Source organism: Canis lupus, chromosome 24, assembly GCF_011100685.1.
Source record: "Canis lupus familiaris isolate Mischka breed German Shepherd chromosome 24, alternate assembly UU_Cfam_GSD_1.0, whole genome shotgun sequence".
In the NCBI taxonomy this organism is placed as follows: Eukaryota; Metazoa; Chordata; class Mammalia; order Carnivora; family Canidae; genus Canis; species Canis lupus.
Window position 1 is genome coordinate 29,881,848 of NC_049245.1, and position 13,598 is coordinate 29,895,445.

Consider the following 13,598-nt stretch of genomic DNA (forward strand, 5'->3'; position numbering starts at 1 on the left):
CTTCCTCTCTTCTAGTTCCATCTCTTCAGCCTCTAAACATGCGAGGGCCCCTCTTATCCTAAAATCATCCCTTCCCACCATCCCTCCTTAGCATCACACTTCAGAAGTGAGCTCTGAAGAAAGAGGAGCAGCAGACATGCATCTCCACTTCACCTCCACGATCCTCTGTTCCACCCACTGTGATACATCATGACACTGAAACAATCACTTCTGACAATACCTCCTAGGAGCTAAGTTCAACAGACATATAGCAACATTTCTCCTGATCTTGAGGCACTTACCAGCGCTGCACTCCCTCCTTGAAATTCTCCCCTGTCTTGGGGCACCTGGGTGGCTCGGTGGTTGAGCATCTGCCTTTGGCTCAGGTCGTGATCCCAGGATCCTGGGATTGAGTCCTGCATCAGGCTCCCTGCTCGGTGGGGAGCCTCCTTCTCCCTCTGCCTCTCTCTGCCTCTGTGTCTCTCATGGATGGATGGATGGATGGATGGATGGAATGGATGGAAGGAAGGAAGGAAGGAAGGAAGGAAGGAAGGAAGGAAGGAAGGAAGGAAGGAAATAAAAGAAAAATTCTCCCCTGCCTTGATTTCAACAACCCCATTCTCTCCTGGTTATCCTCCTCTCTGTCTACTCTTTCTTCTTGGCTTCCTTTACTGGCTCCTCTTCCTCTCCTCTACATGTCAGTGTCTCCTGGGATTCCATCTTGATACCTCCTCTTACCTTAACATACTTATGTTTGAAATCATCCACAAACATAGCTTCGACTGCCAGCTACAAACTGGTAACTTCCAAACTTATATATCTGCAGTGCAGACCACTCATGTGAGTTCTCCTAGACTTCACTACATTGGCCTGCAGGTATCTGCATGTGGATTCCATGGGCACCTCAAACTCAACACAGCTAAAACTACAGAAAGCATTTTGTTTACCACACTTGTTCTTCTTTCTGCATCAATAATGAGAGCATTTGTTAAGTACTGTATCAGCCTGGGTTCTCCAGAGAAACAGACCCAGTAGGATTCATGTGTGTATATATGTTAAGCATACACACACACACACACAAATTTAGAGATTTAAAGAACTGGTTCATACAACTGTAGGAACTGGCAAGTCTGAAATCTGTAGGGAAGGCCAGCAGGCTGGAAATTCAAGCAAGAATTAATGCTGTAGTCTTGGGCTCATTCCCCTGTCAAATAGGCAAGCAGGTCTGGCCCTCTTGCCTCTACATCCCCAGCATGCTATGCAATGCCTGACACATTGCCTGCTCAGTAAATGTTGGTGAATGGCTAGCCAGGCATAAAGTGAAATGCTATTAAGTGAGAATGAAACTGAAAGATGTGGACGGCACTGAATTTTAATGAGAAAGAATCGGGAAACTTGAATAAGGCTGTACTATAAATCAAAACATTGGTCCTTCCATGGTATTCATTTGCCAGAATTAACTGACCACCATACTTATGACTAAATGAGAACCATCACAGACACAGGCACATCCATTCCAATCCTCTGCCTGAATGTCCCAACAACCCTGTGAAGTCGACATGGCAGAGAAAAGGCACATTTTACAACTAAATTGAGGTTCCAAAAGACTAAGGTCTTGTCTAGGTTACTAGAGAAAATCCCTGCAATGAAAAGTCTTAGTTCTTCAGCGGTATGCAGGAAGACGGCCCCTAAACAGTAGGAGGTCAGACGAAAAGGAAGCGTGCAGTTCAAAACTCTTGAGATACCTAAATCTGTAAAAACTAGAGATATCTTTTACAATTCACAAAGGATACTTTTATTTTATTATAATTATTGTTCAGAGAAACCTCTGTCTTCCTACTGTGTAAGTCCATGGTATTAGACTAGTTAGCATAATCACACATCCATTGCTGGAGTAATAAATTTCTGGTTAGATAGTAAACATCTAGAAGCACTGTTTGCTGAAATGATGCCAGTAGGTATTAAATCTACAGCTTGTTAGGGATGACTAAGTAGCCTATATTAACACCAGGCACCAAAAACCCAGCTGGTTTTCTTATTATTTAAAAGTATAAGGCAGCCTGGGTGGCTCAGCAGTTTAGTGCCGCCTTCAGCCCAGGGTGTGATCCTGGGACCCGTGATCAAGTCCCACACGTCAGGCTCCCTGCATGGAGCCTGCTTCTCCCTCTGCCTGTGTCTCTGCCTCTCTCTCTCTCTCTCTCTCTCTGTATGTCTTTCATTAATGAATAAATAAAATCTTAAAAAAAAATAAAAGCATAAAAATTAATGAAATATTAGTAAAAGTCCCAGTGTTGTATTTGCAGATTCTCTGAAGTACATGGCATTCTCTGAAGCCACAGAGCAGTGGAAACCCTCTGTTAGCCATTCCTACTAGACAAAGCAGGGGCTGATTACCCCACCTATATTTGCTATATATATAGTAACTTGACCTTCTCAAAGCTCTTTTCTATGTAGTATCATTTATGATAAAACTCTTATAAACCCTGTTAAAAGATTTTTTTTATTACAGTTGACTGAAAATAGAGTCAAAAGCCTAAAGTCATATAATTGGTAAAGGGCAAAAGCAGAACTATACACCAAGCCTTTCTGCCTCCAAGCCTCTAGCACCTATATCTCTATTGTGGCTTCCCAGCCATGGATTCTCCCAGACTGTAAGCAGCAGGAGGCCAGAGAAAGACCATGTCTGACTGCTCCCCACTGCTATCTACCATAGAACCTGATACATAGTAGGCACAAAATAAGTACATTATTGTTGAGTGACAGAATTTAATTTCTTAGAGTTGCTTTAGTCACCTGCCTGGTAAAATTGAGTGTACAGCATTGCCAAAAATAGCTTTTAAAATGCTACTGGCGGGCAGCCTGGGTGGCTCAGTGGTTTAGCGCTGCCTTTGGCCCAGGGCATGATCCTGGAGACCTGGGATCGAGTCCCATGTCAGGCTCCCTGCATGGAGCCTGCTTCTCCCTCTACCTGTGTCTCTGCCTGCCTCTCTCTCTCTCTCTCTCTCTGTCTCTCATGAATAAATAAATAAATAAATTTTAAAAAAAGAAAAAGCTGCTGGGATTATCAGGAATAAACAAGGAAAATACTATTTTTTTTTCAAATCAGTATATACTGATTTTTTCAAAACTGTTTATAGTGATTTCCAAAAAGATCAGAATTCTGAGCCAGGGCCCCATTTCAGCACAAATGGTATATTTTCAGCTTCCTGAAACCTTACAAAAGGTAGCAAATGGTATGTTTTCAGCTTCCTGGAAAATTAACTGTTGAACTGACCAGGCAAGAAGAGTGAAAATTCAGTCTTATGTGGGAAAGGAAAAACTGACTGTAAGGTCTCAGACCCAACAATGACCATTTGCAAGGGTGGCACAATGGTCCAGTTGTAGCTAACCTACCATGGCAAGAAATGGGTTTGCCAAAGGAATGAGGATTCACCCAGACAGACACACGTCAGCCAAAAAGCATTCACTCTGTGGCAGAAATATGTAACTTTGAGGCAGGCCAAGCCCAGAAAAAAAAGACACAGAGGCCTGGACTGGGTAGAGCCATTCTGCAAAACCCTCTGTGCTTAGCCATGCTAGAACAAGGGAGAATGAGGAGGCACCGGCCTCCTTCTGTTTATTACGCCCCCAGCACATGGGGCTCTCCTGCCCTCATTGCCAAAGGCATCCCTGCCTGAAAAAGACACTCAGAAATGAGACTGTGAGTATTCAGAAGTCTCCTAACGTGGCAGTCTATTCCTTTCCTATAAAGTCCTCACCAACATCACTTAGAGTTCCTTCTTCCTCTAAATCCTAAACCATATACTTAAGCATATACCTTCCATTATCACTCTGGTTTTGTATTCACTACTATAGTGCTGTATTTCCAAATCTTTTGGAATTTGAGACATCCACTATGATCCTAAGATTGTTGTTTTTTTTTTAAGATTTTATTTATTAATTCATGAGAGACACAGAGAGAGAGGCAGAAACACAGGCAGATGGAGAAGCAGGCTCCATACAGGGGGCCTGACATGGGACTCGATCCCGGGTCTCCAGGATCACACCCTGGGCTGAAGGCGGCACTAAACCGCTGAGCCACCCGGGCTGCCTCAAAGATTGTTTTTAAGGGCTTCCATAAAAGCCCTTCTCCACTATACATCCCTTCATACTTTGTACTTAATTACAAAGACAAGTTAATCCAAAAAAATGAAGGAGTGAGGCATTCTGGATGATTGAAAGTTAATTCATAAGTCACCAAAGTATCTTCATAGTCTTGCTAAAATAAATGATGCCTTAGTAAACAGAGTATCAAATGTAGCAGTTCCAGATTCAACCCAACCTTCAAGATCCTGTCTGAAGACAACACTCCCTGAAAGCACCCTCCCATCCCTTCTCACCACTTCCACTTACCACCAGAAATAACCTCTCTTTCGTCTGTGATCCTACATTTTGATTATACCTCCTTTGCAGCAGGCAGCATAGTCTGCTTGAGGTTACAGATTTAAATGCATCTTGTCTTTTTAAAAACGTTTGAGAACAGAGACCTTTTTTAACCCCATGGTGCCTAGTTCACAGTAGGCACATAAACACTTCACAAACGGAGTACATTTAGTGATTGAAATATTATAAAGAACACCACAGGGCAGCCTGGGTGGCTCAGCGGTTTAGCGATGCCTTCAGTCCAGGGCCTGATCCTGGAGTCCCGGGATCGAGTCCCACACTGGGCTCATTGCAGGGAGCCTGCTTCTCCCTCTGCCTGTCTCTGCCTGTCTCTCTCTCTCTCTCTCTCTCTCTCTCTCTCTCTGTGTGTGTCTCATGAATAAATAAAATCTTATAAAAAAAACAAAAAGAACACCATAATACAGCAGAACCTTCATAATACGGTATAATACAACAGAATTCAGGGGTTTCTAAGTTCTGTAGGGCAGATAAGTGTGGTGTTAAAAAACTCATTGGCCTCTGCTTAATGTTTCTCAGCTTTAAATGTGTTTCTAAAGGGAAAAATATTTTCAATTTCTATTTTTTTTCTAAATGGAATTACTTTTTAAAAATCTCAACTTGCAAATGGAAAGTTCTGGTTAAATTGGCATTACTAAAACCTCCATTGCCACATTTTCTAGATCTCGAGATGGGCATTCAAGAAGCTCCCTGTAGTTCACCAAGGAAATGAGGCAGTAAGTGGAAGGATGTACTAAGTGACAGGAATATAACCAAGATGCTATGCCATGTTTGGCGCCCAGTTCAGCAGTGTGAAAGCCAGGCTTCTCAGTACCAGCCGTTCTAAAAGGAAATAAGAAATGGAACACATGATAGAGCAAATCAAGTTTTAGGCTCAAGGTCCATAGCAACCACTCCTAGCAGGGCTGACAACATTCTTTCCCTGCAGCTTTAGTGTTTGGCTATGATAAACCAGCCTGGAAGTAAAGTTTAAATATTCTAAACACTGCAACTCAAACTCAAACCTCCTTTACTACCAACAGGGGATTCTAAATGGTCAGCCAAGAATGGCTAACTCCAAGTTCCCTCCCAGCAGCTATTCTTTTGCAGGATTCCTCTTCCTTGTCACGAGAAGGAAGAGTACTTTCTTGGTGAAAAAACAGAATGAATGGTAGGGCTGCCACCACCATGATATTAAGTATCTAATCGTGTATACAGGGGATAATCACCACTCGTCTTGAGCTTGTCCTTGAGTAAATGTTTTAGTCTCATATCTTCAGAGACAGAAATGTGTCACATGAGTTGATTTTAAGGTTAACTGAAGCACTATATCATGATAGCTTAAGGCAGAAAACTTTCTGAGCTGCACTACCTCCTTCTCAGTCCTTCAGAACTAACCACACCACAACCTGACCTATTCCTGTTGAACAGGACAATTATGATTAATTAATGTATTCGAGGACCCCTGAGGCAAACAGGACTGCTTCTTCTACAGTGAATGTCCCCCAAACTGCTATACTTTGAATTATTTTTGTACAGTTTTCCATCTCTGTCATCTCCAGCTGTCTCTTCTTGCTATGGTCGGTATGCTTGCCTCCAGTGGTGGGGCCCTTAATTCACTGTTTCTGCTATCAGGCGGACCTGGAAAGCTAAGCTATTAAGAGTCGTGGGCTAAGGCTCACTCCTACCAGCCTCACCTCCTTTACACTCAGGCAGTCGGCTTCCAGATCGCATAATCTTAAACACTACAGCTGTATTTCCCAAACCTGTCTGATCATAAAGAGCAGGTATGTGTGTGGCGGAGGGAGAGTTTAAAATATACATTCTCAGTCCTCTCTCCTATAAATTCTAATCCAGTGGGTCCAGAATGGGGCCCGGAAATCTGTATTTTTAAAAAACACACCCTCAGATGATTTTCATGACCAAGTTTAGAAACATATCCAACATGCCCTGCATGCTGCTCACTTGAATTGGGATTCCGTCCGAAGCATAATGAATCTGGCCCAAGGCCAACTCCTTCCAGAGAGACCTTGCAACCAATGAAGTTGCCAGGTCGTTGTTCTTCTACTGCCCTCAGGCAAAATCCCCTGATCTTCTGAGGCTCCTGCAGGCTGGCCACCAACACGTCTTCTCTTGCTGGTAAAGGCAGACTTGGCACACCTTCTTTCTCTCCACCCTAAATGTCCTGCCATCTCCATGATGGGTTTTCTGACACATGGATGACCCAAACAACTCTCCAGCCTCTCAGTTGGTTGTCTTCCTTGACTTTACTCGTCTTCACTGAGTTCACTTCATCTTAACCATTCATGTCTGTAGCAAAATCCAGGAGCCCATCATGTCCAGTAATTAACTACTCCAGTTCTGAAATCTTCTACTCCAATATCCCTGTCTAACCATAACCTCCTCTTACTCCATCACTCCAATACACCCACTCTGTGACTTCACCAACACTTCTGGTCCTTTTCTCTCCCTCATCCAACCTGAAAACTCTTACCTGTCATGTTAATCACTCCCTGACTAATACCCTCAGATCCTCTGCTCCACTGTCCTTCTGCCAGCAAACCACAACTCTGGCAATCCAACCATATGCTTTCTGTGCTCCTAAAACCAGGCAGCTGAATGCTACTGATACCCTAGCCCTAGACCCATAGTCCCCTACCTCAACAGAGCCTTGTATAGTGTCAGGAAATAACGGACATTGCCCCAAGTTCACTCTTCCTGACCTTGATTATATGTCAAATCTCCTTGATTTCCCTCTGACCTCTTCCCACTTAGTCTTAGCAGACAAACCTCACCCTCTACCTCATAGAGTTGTTGTAAGCCACCAAAATAGCACCTGATCCTAAGCCATTCCACCAGAAAATTCAGCTGCGCCCTGATATTTCTTTTTAAGATTTTACTTATTTATTTTAGAAAGGGTAGGGAGGGACAGAGGGAAAGGGAGAAGAGAGAACCTTAAGCGGACTCCCCACTGAGTGCAGAGCCCAACGTGGGGCTCAACCTCACAACCCTGAGATCATGACCCAAGCTGAAACCAAGAGTCAGACGCTTAATCAACTGAGCCACACCCGGGCACCCCTAGTATCTTTCTGATGAAAGACAAAAAACTAGCCAGACTCTCAAAAATGGCCAGCCTCTCAAAAGATCTCTCTACCCTGAGACTTTTTCTTAAGATGGAAAGGAGTTTAAAAACAAGAAAACTCTTACCTCAAGCATTTAACAAGTTTGAATCCAAACATAAAGTTGCCAAATATCAACAGAATGATTATAAATCATAAGCCAAATACTTAATCATTTAAGTATTTTTGATCATTTTTATAAATTCAAAAGCAGAGTAAATGAAACAATATTGTTGGTTAGTAGTCTTTCACTTTTACTCAAACTCTCATTTGTTGATGGGGCTACAAGTCTTTTCTGAGCATTTTTTCCCCTCCTTATATTAACAGTTAACATTCAGTGTTTTATATGTATAATTATGCTACTCACAATGACCCTGTGAGATAAGAACTATTATTTTTCTCCATTTACAGCTGAAAAAACAGACTTAGACATGTTAAGTAATTTGCCCAAAGGCTTACAGCTAGAAGTCCACAAAGGTAAAATTAAAACAGAACTCAAACTAATCTATCTACATGCTTTGGCATAGTGGGTTTTTAACAGAAACTTCCCAAGAAATACAGCACCCTAATCCAATTCTTATACCCCAGTATATGCTTGGAACCATCATGTTACTATTATGGCCTATTTCACATTCATATACCCTTACATTCGCATGAGAAGGCAATAATGAGTAGGAGGAAGTTTCTACAGTCAGATCATATAGATTCAAATCCTAGCTCCAACACTTTCTTAGCTGTATAGCTTTAAAATTTATTCCTCTTAGCTCATATTTTTCAACTAGAAAGCAGAAATGATAATGTAATAATCACTGCCACCTTAGTTAGTTCTCCCAGAGATTTAAAGATCATGCGTGATCACACTTAGCAATGGACCTGGCACAGAGTAAGTCTCGAAAAAGGTTAGCTGTTACAAAAACTATTATTCAAAAGGTCTTAAGGACCTGCACCCACTGGATTTAAGGCAGAGCACTGGGTGCCAGGACCGTACCGTAAACAGGCCAAGGCGGTCTCGGCCTTCAGCAGTCTTGCAGTCTCCTGGGAGAGTAGATGATAAAGGCAACGCATAAATGAGATACTTGGAATTGTGGTGAAACACTAGGCAGGAAACGCACACACACTAGGAGGGGACATCAGGGAGGAGGCAACTGTGGGAGGGGTGATCGGGAAAAGACCCTCTGAAAAGGGACATTTTAGCTGAGAGCAAATGCTTGAGAAGGATCTTTCTATGAGAAGGGGCGGGTGCCAGGCAAAGAGAAGAGCCTGTACAGAAGAGGAGGAGAACTGGCACATTGTCAGTTCCTACCTGACAGAAGAACAGTTGAGCAAGGAGCAGAGGCTGGAGAGACAGAGGCCGAGCACCTCAGATTAAGAAGTGTGGTGTGGGTCCCAGTGCCGTAGGAAGCCACTGCGAGGGGGTGACGTGATCTGGTTGGCTTTTTAGTAGCATCCATTCTGGCCGCAATGGGGACAGTGGTTAAAAGGAGGCAAGAGCGGAAGCTGGGAGGCCAGGTATAGGCAGGCTATTCTCACAGCTGGATTAGGAGGACAGAGGGAAGGGAGGGTTTGAGGTATTCTGGAGCCTAGGCCAACATGCTGTCCTGATGGACTGAAAGACAATTTTCAGGTGTTTGGCTTAAGCAATGAGAGGACAATAAGGACACAGGAAAGGCAGAGGGTAGAGAAAGCTGGGAGAGAGGGAAGACAGGAGTCAGGAATGAGGAATATAAATCCGGAAGTTTGAGAGGAGACATTCTGGAGTTTGAGATCATGGTGGGGCAGCAAGAAGAGACAGCAGGAAGGCAGTGGGTAAAAATGCAAAACTAGAACCAGAGAGTGGTGGAGAAGGAGGTCTAATCAAGGAAAGAAGTTAGCACCCAAAGGGTATTAAAGTCCTGAGAATAGATGAGATCAGGTAGGGAGAGAATATGATGATAGAAAGGAGGTAGCCAAGTGACAAAAGAGAAGAAATAATAAGAAATCAGGCTGATAATCTGAAAGTGCACATGGTCATCATGGCCATGTAGCCTGTGCAAAAACACATAGAACTGCCCCAATTACATGCTCAATAAATGCCTATGGAACAAATAAAAATAAAATCTTAATGCATTCCCTTTAGGCCTTTAAAAGAAAATTTTCAGGGCACCTGGGTGGCTCAGTCAGTTAAGCATCTGCCTTCAGCTCAGGTCATGATCCCAGGGTCCTGGGATTGAGCCCTGCATCGGGCTCCCTGCTCTGCAAGGACACTGTTTCTCCCTCTCCCTCTGCCTGCGGTTCCCCCTGCTTATGCTTGTTCTGTCAAAAAAATAAAAATCTTAAAAAAAAAAAGAAAATTTTCATTTACGATTTTCCCCCCAAGTTCTTGTATATTTGAGGCATAAGAAAAAATGGTTTGGAAGGTCTCTGTTTGGATTGTGTACAAAGAATCCTTTTCCTTATGAGCAAAAAACAAGGATTTTTTTTCAAAAACTCATTAAAAAGTAGTCTACTTGAAATTCAAGCTTTTTAAAAAATCTTACACTCACATTATAGCTTTTCTGTAAAAATTCTGCCCCAAGATACAATTTTTCCCATCCTTATAATGAAAATGCAATTATACATTTCACTACAGATATCATTTCATCCTGAAAGATGAAACTGGTACTTTCAAATGGTTCAAGAGTCACATGAGAGATGTAAAATGCTCAAGAGATCAAGGATTTACTTTAAAATGTTAAAAAAAAAAAAAAAACCTAAGCATACCTGTGAAGCCATCCAAAAACTGATAAGCAAAGAGTTGAAAAGGATAGAATTGCCAGGAAAATAAGTAAATATAACAGCTACTCCTCAAATGAAAACACATTAAGGCTGTAATTATATCTCTGGGTATCTGTTGACACAAAAAAACTCACTATGCTCTTGAGGCTTATACTATCACTAAGAACTACCAAATTGAAATCACAGCTGTAAACATAACTGGGATACTTTATACTTTTCAAAGATTTCCAATGTGACACAAGGGATAAGGCATAAAAAAGAAAGCCAGTAACATTTGCCAAAAATGTTTCTTCCCTCGATTGTTCAAGTTAAATCAAGACTACAATTCTTTTTTTTTTTTTTTAAGATTTTATTTATTTATTTATTAGAGACACAGAGAGAAAGACAGAGACAGAGAGGCAGAGACACAGGCAGAGGGAGAAACAGGCTCCATGCAGGCAGCCCGATGTGGGACTTGATCCTGGATCTCCAGGATCAGGCCCTGGGCTGAAGGTGGCCCAAAACCGCTAAGCCACCGGGGCTGCCCAAGACTACAATTCTTTTTAAGATTATAAGCCTCACTTGTAAAATTCTTCTCAGATAGGTAAAGGAGAGGACTATCTTGACTTTTAAAGGGTTGTTATCTCACTTCATGACAGCCCTATCTAAAAAGCCTAGGAGGCTACAGGAAGGTCACAGGAACGACGGATAATGAGCATTCATTCACTCATTCATTCAACAAATACTAAGCACCTATAACGTGTCAGGTGATTTTTCTGAGCCCTGAGGACACATCAGTGAAAAAAGCCACACTTCTGTGTTAATGAGGGAGAAGAGACATAAATCAACAAATAAATATGTACTCATCAGTAGGAGAGTCAGTGCTATGAAGAAAAAGTTAAGGAGGAGAAGGGAGTGGGTGTATTTTACACAAAGGGGTCAAGAAAAACCTGATAAGGTTACATCTGAGGCAAGAACCACGATATCCAGGGAACAGAGCTCTAGGCAGAGGGAACAGCAAATGCAAAGGCATGGAGGCTAGCATATGTTTAAAAGTTTTTTAAAGAATAGCAAAGATATCTGTTTGGCAAAACTGGAAGTGAGGACAGGGAGGCAGCCTAGTCAGCCGTGGCAAGGAATTCAGATTTTACTTTAAGACGAGAAGCTATTATATCGCTCTAAGCAGAGGATCCAATTTATTTTTTAAAAGTATCACAAAGATAAGTTCTTACTCATACACAAGTTTTATGAGTAATAAATAGGGTAACTATACATCTATAGAAGAGGAGACAATACCTCGGGCTACAGAGCCATTTCAAGTTGCAAATCAGATTAAGCAAAGAATTATGTATAATCACCACTGAATCCCTACATCCATCATCCTCCTCTCATGCCTTTATGTACGAGGCATACATAATCTATAAGATTCTATATAATCCACTTATAAATTGGGGAAAAAAGTATATAATAAAACAATCTCCTAGTATGGTAGCATTTCTGTAAGAAAAAAATACTTATGCATAAGAACAAGAGATTAAAAGGATAAAAAAAAGAATAAGAGGATAAATACCTAATTGTGGTTCCCTATCATTTGTGGAATTATGGGTGGTTTTTTTTTTCCCCCTCAAGCCTTTCTTTGTTTTTCTAGCTTTCTGCTTTAAACATGAATTACTTTTGTGATTTTTTTTTTAAATGTTATGTCTAAACTAAACAACACTCCTACCAGGAGACTGCCCTAGTTGAAAATCTTAAATATGAAAACAAAACAAGACGCGGGGAACATTTTCTCCCAAAGTTACCCCACTCCCATGCCGTGTTTGCCTATTAAAGCAGCACTGTGCAAATCAAGCGCTGCTCAACGTATCAAGGTCACAAAACCAACTTGGTTAATATGTTTATCATTACATAGTAGCTGTGTCCTCCACAGCAACTTTGATACCATCTTTCCAGGGCGGCAATAGAAGGGCCCTTTCATTAATTTCCTAAGACTCTTTTTTGATACTACTTTGCCGCTTCTGGATTTTTCCACTGTATGTCTCTTAGAAACGAATTAAGCCCGAATAAGTTGTTCCAGCTAATGAAGTGCGCTTTTGGCTCTTTCCCCGTGGTTGAGAACTACCCGGCAGGATACCAAGTGTTTGGGGACGCATTTTTTCTCTTAGTTTTGAAATACCGCGATGCTAAGTTTGCTACAAATAAAGAACGTCGAGACAACAACCTACAGGAGCATTCACACGCGGCGCGACCGACGCCTCTCTGCAAGCCCAAGATGCATAGGGTCTCGTGAATAAATACTACGTGCCCACATGACACAGATAAAAACAGAAAGGAGGCTGCCGTCCGTGCTCCCCGTCCCCGTCCTCGTCCCCGTCCACCTCCCCTCCCCGCCCCTCCCCGCAGCAGCCTCTCCCGGGGCACCAGCCCAGCGCAATCACTGCTCAGAAATGCAAGCCGCGCGACTCGGAGGGACTCGGGCTGCCTAACGCTTCCCACCGAGGCTCCCCATCCCACCCGCTGCACGAGCACTTCCGACGGGCTCCTCGGGATGGAAACCCCAAGCTCCGCTCCCTCGGCGCGGCCGGCCTCCGGGGGGCCCGGGGCGCCCCGAGCGAGGCTGCAGTCCCGGCTCCGCTGCCTCCTCGCGGACGGACGCTGCCCGGGGAGCGGGGCCGAGGAGGGGCGCCGCGGGCATCCCCGCCCTCCCGGCCCGCAGGGTCCACGGCGAGCCCCGGGGCAGCGGCGGGGGGGGGGGGGGGGCGCTGACAGATGGGCGGGGGCGGGGCTTCGGGGGGAAGGGGCGGGGCCTGCGCGCAAGGGGGCGCTGGCGGCTGACAGAGAGACGGGGCAGCGCGCGGGAGGGGCGGGCGGGGGCTGGCGCACGCGGGGGCTGGCGGGCGGGGGGACACACACGCACGCACACGGGGACTGACACGGCGGGGGCGCGCGGGGCCGGCGGGCCGCGGCGGGCGCTCACCTGGCAGCGGCGGCGGCGGCGGCGCCCGCGGCCGGGCCTCCCTCCCTCCCTCCCGGCGGGCGGGCGGGCGGGCGGCGCGGGCCCCGCGGAGGAGGCGGAGGCGGCGGCGGCGGCGGCGGCGCCGGAGCCGCGGACTGCTGGGCGGCGGGGACGCAGCTGCACCAACCGACTCCGGGCCGCTCGGCTCGGCTCGGCTCGGCCGCGCTCGGGGCCGCTCGGCGCGGCTCGGCCCCGCTCGGCTCGGCCCCGCTCGGCTCGGCTGGGGGCGGGGCCCGGGGCCCCCCGCCCAGGTCGCCGCTGCCGCCCGGGGGGCGGGGCCTCACGCGGGCGCGAGCCCCCTGACGTCGCGGAGAGCGGACCTCGCCCGGCGCATG

The 13,598-nt window shown here is 44.9% G+C and overlaps 1 protein-coding gene across 4 annotated transcripts in view; it reads right to left on the reverse strand.

The window, feature by feature from the left end:
* ZHX3 (zinc fingers and homeoboxes 3) overlaps positions 1 to 13,598 on the reverse strand; it is a 125,149-nt gene that overhangs the window by 89,827 nt on the left and 21,724 nt on the right. The window contains exon 1 of one of the 4 annotated variants that reach the window (XM_038572324.1): positions 12,762 to 12,906. The exons of 2 other annotated variants lie outside the window; for them this stretch is intronic. The gene's annotated coding sequence lies outside the window, so the exon portion shown is untranslated. Of the gene's footprint in view, positions 1 to 12,761; positions 12,907 to 13,598 lie in introns of those variants that run through there. One more of the 4 variants, XM_038572321.1, reaches the window with a different exon arrangement.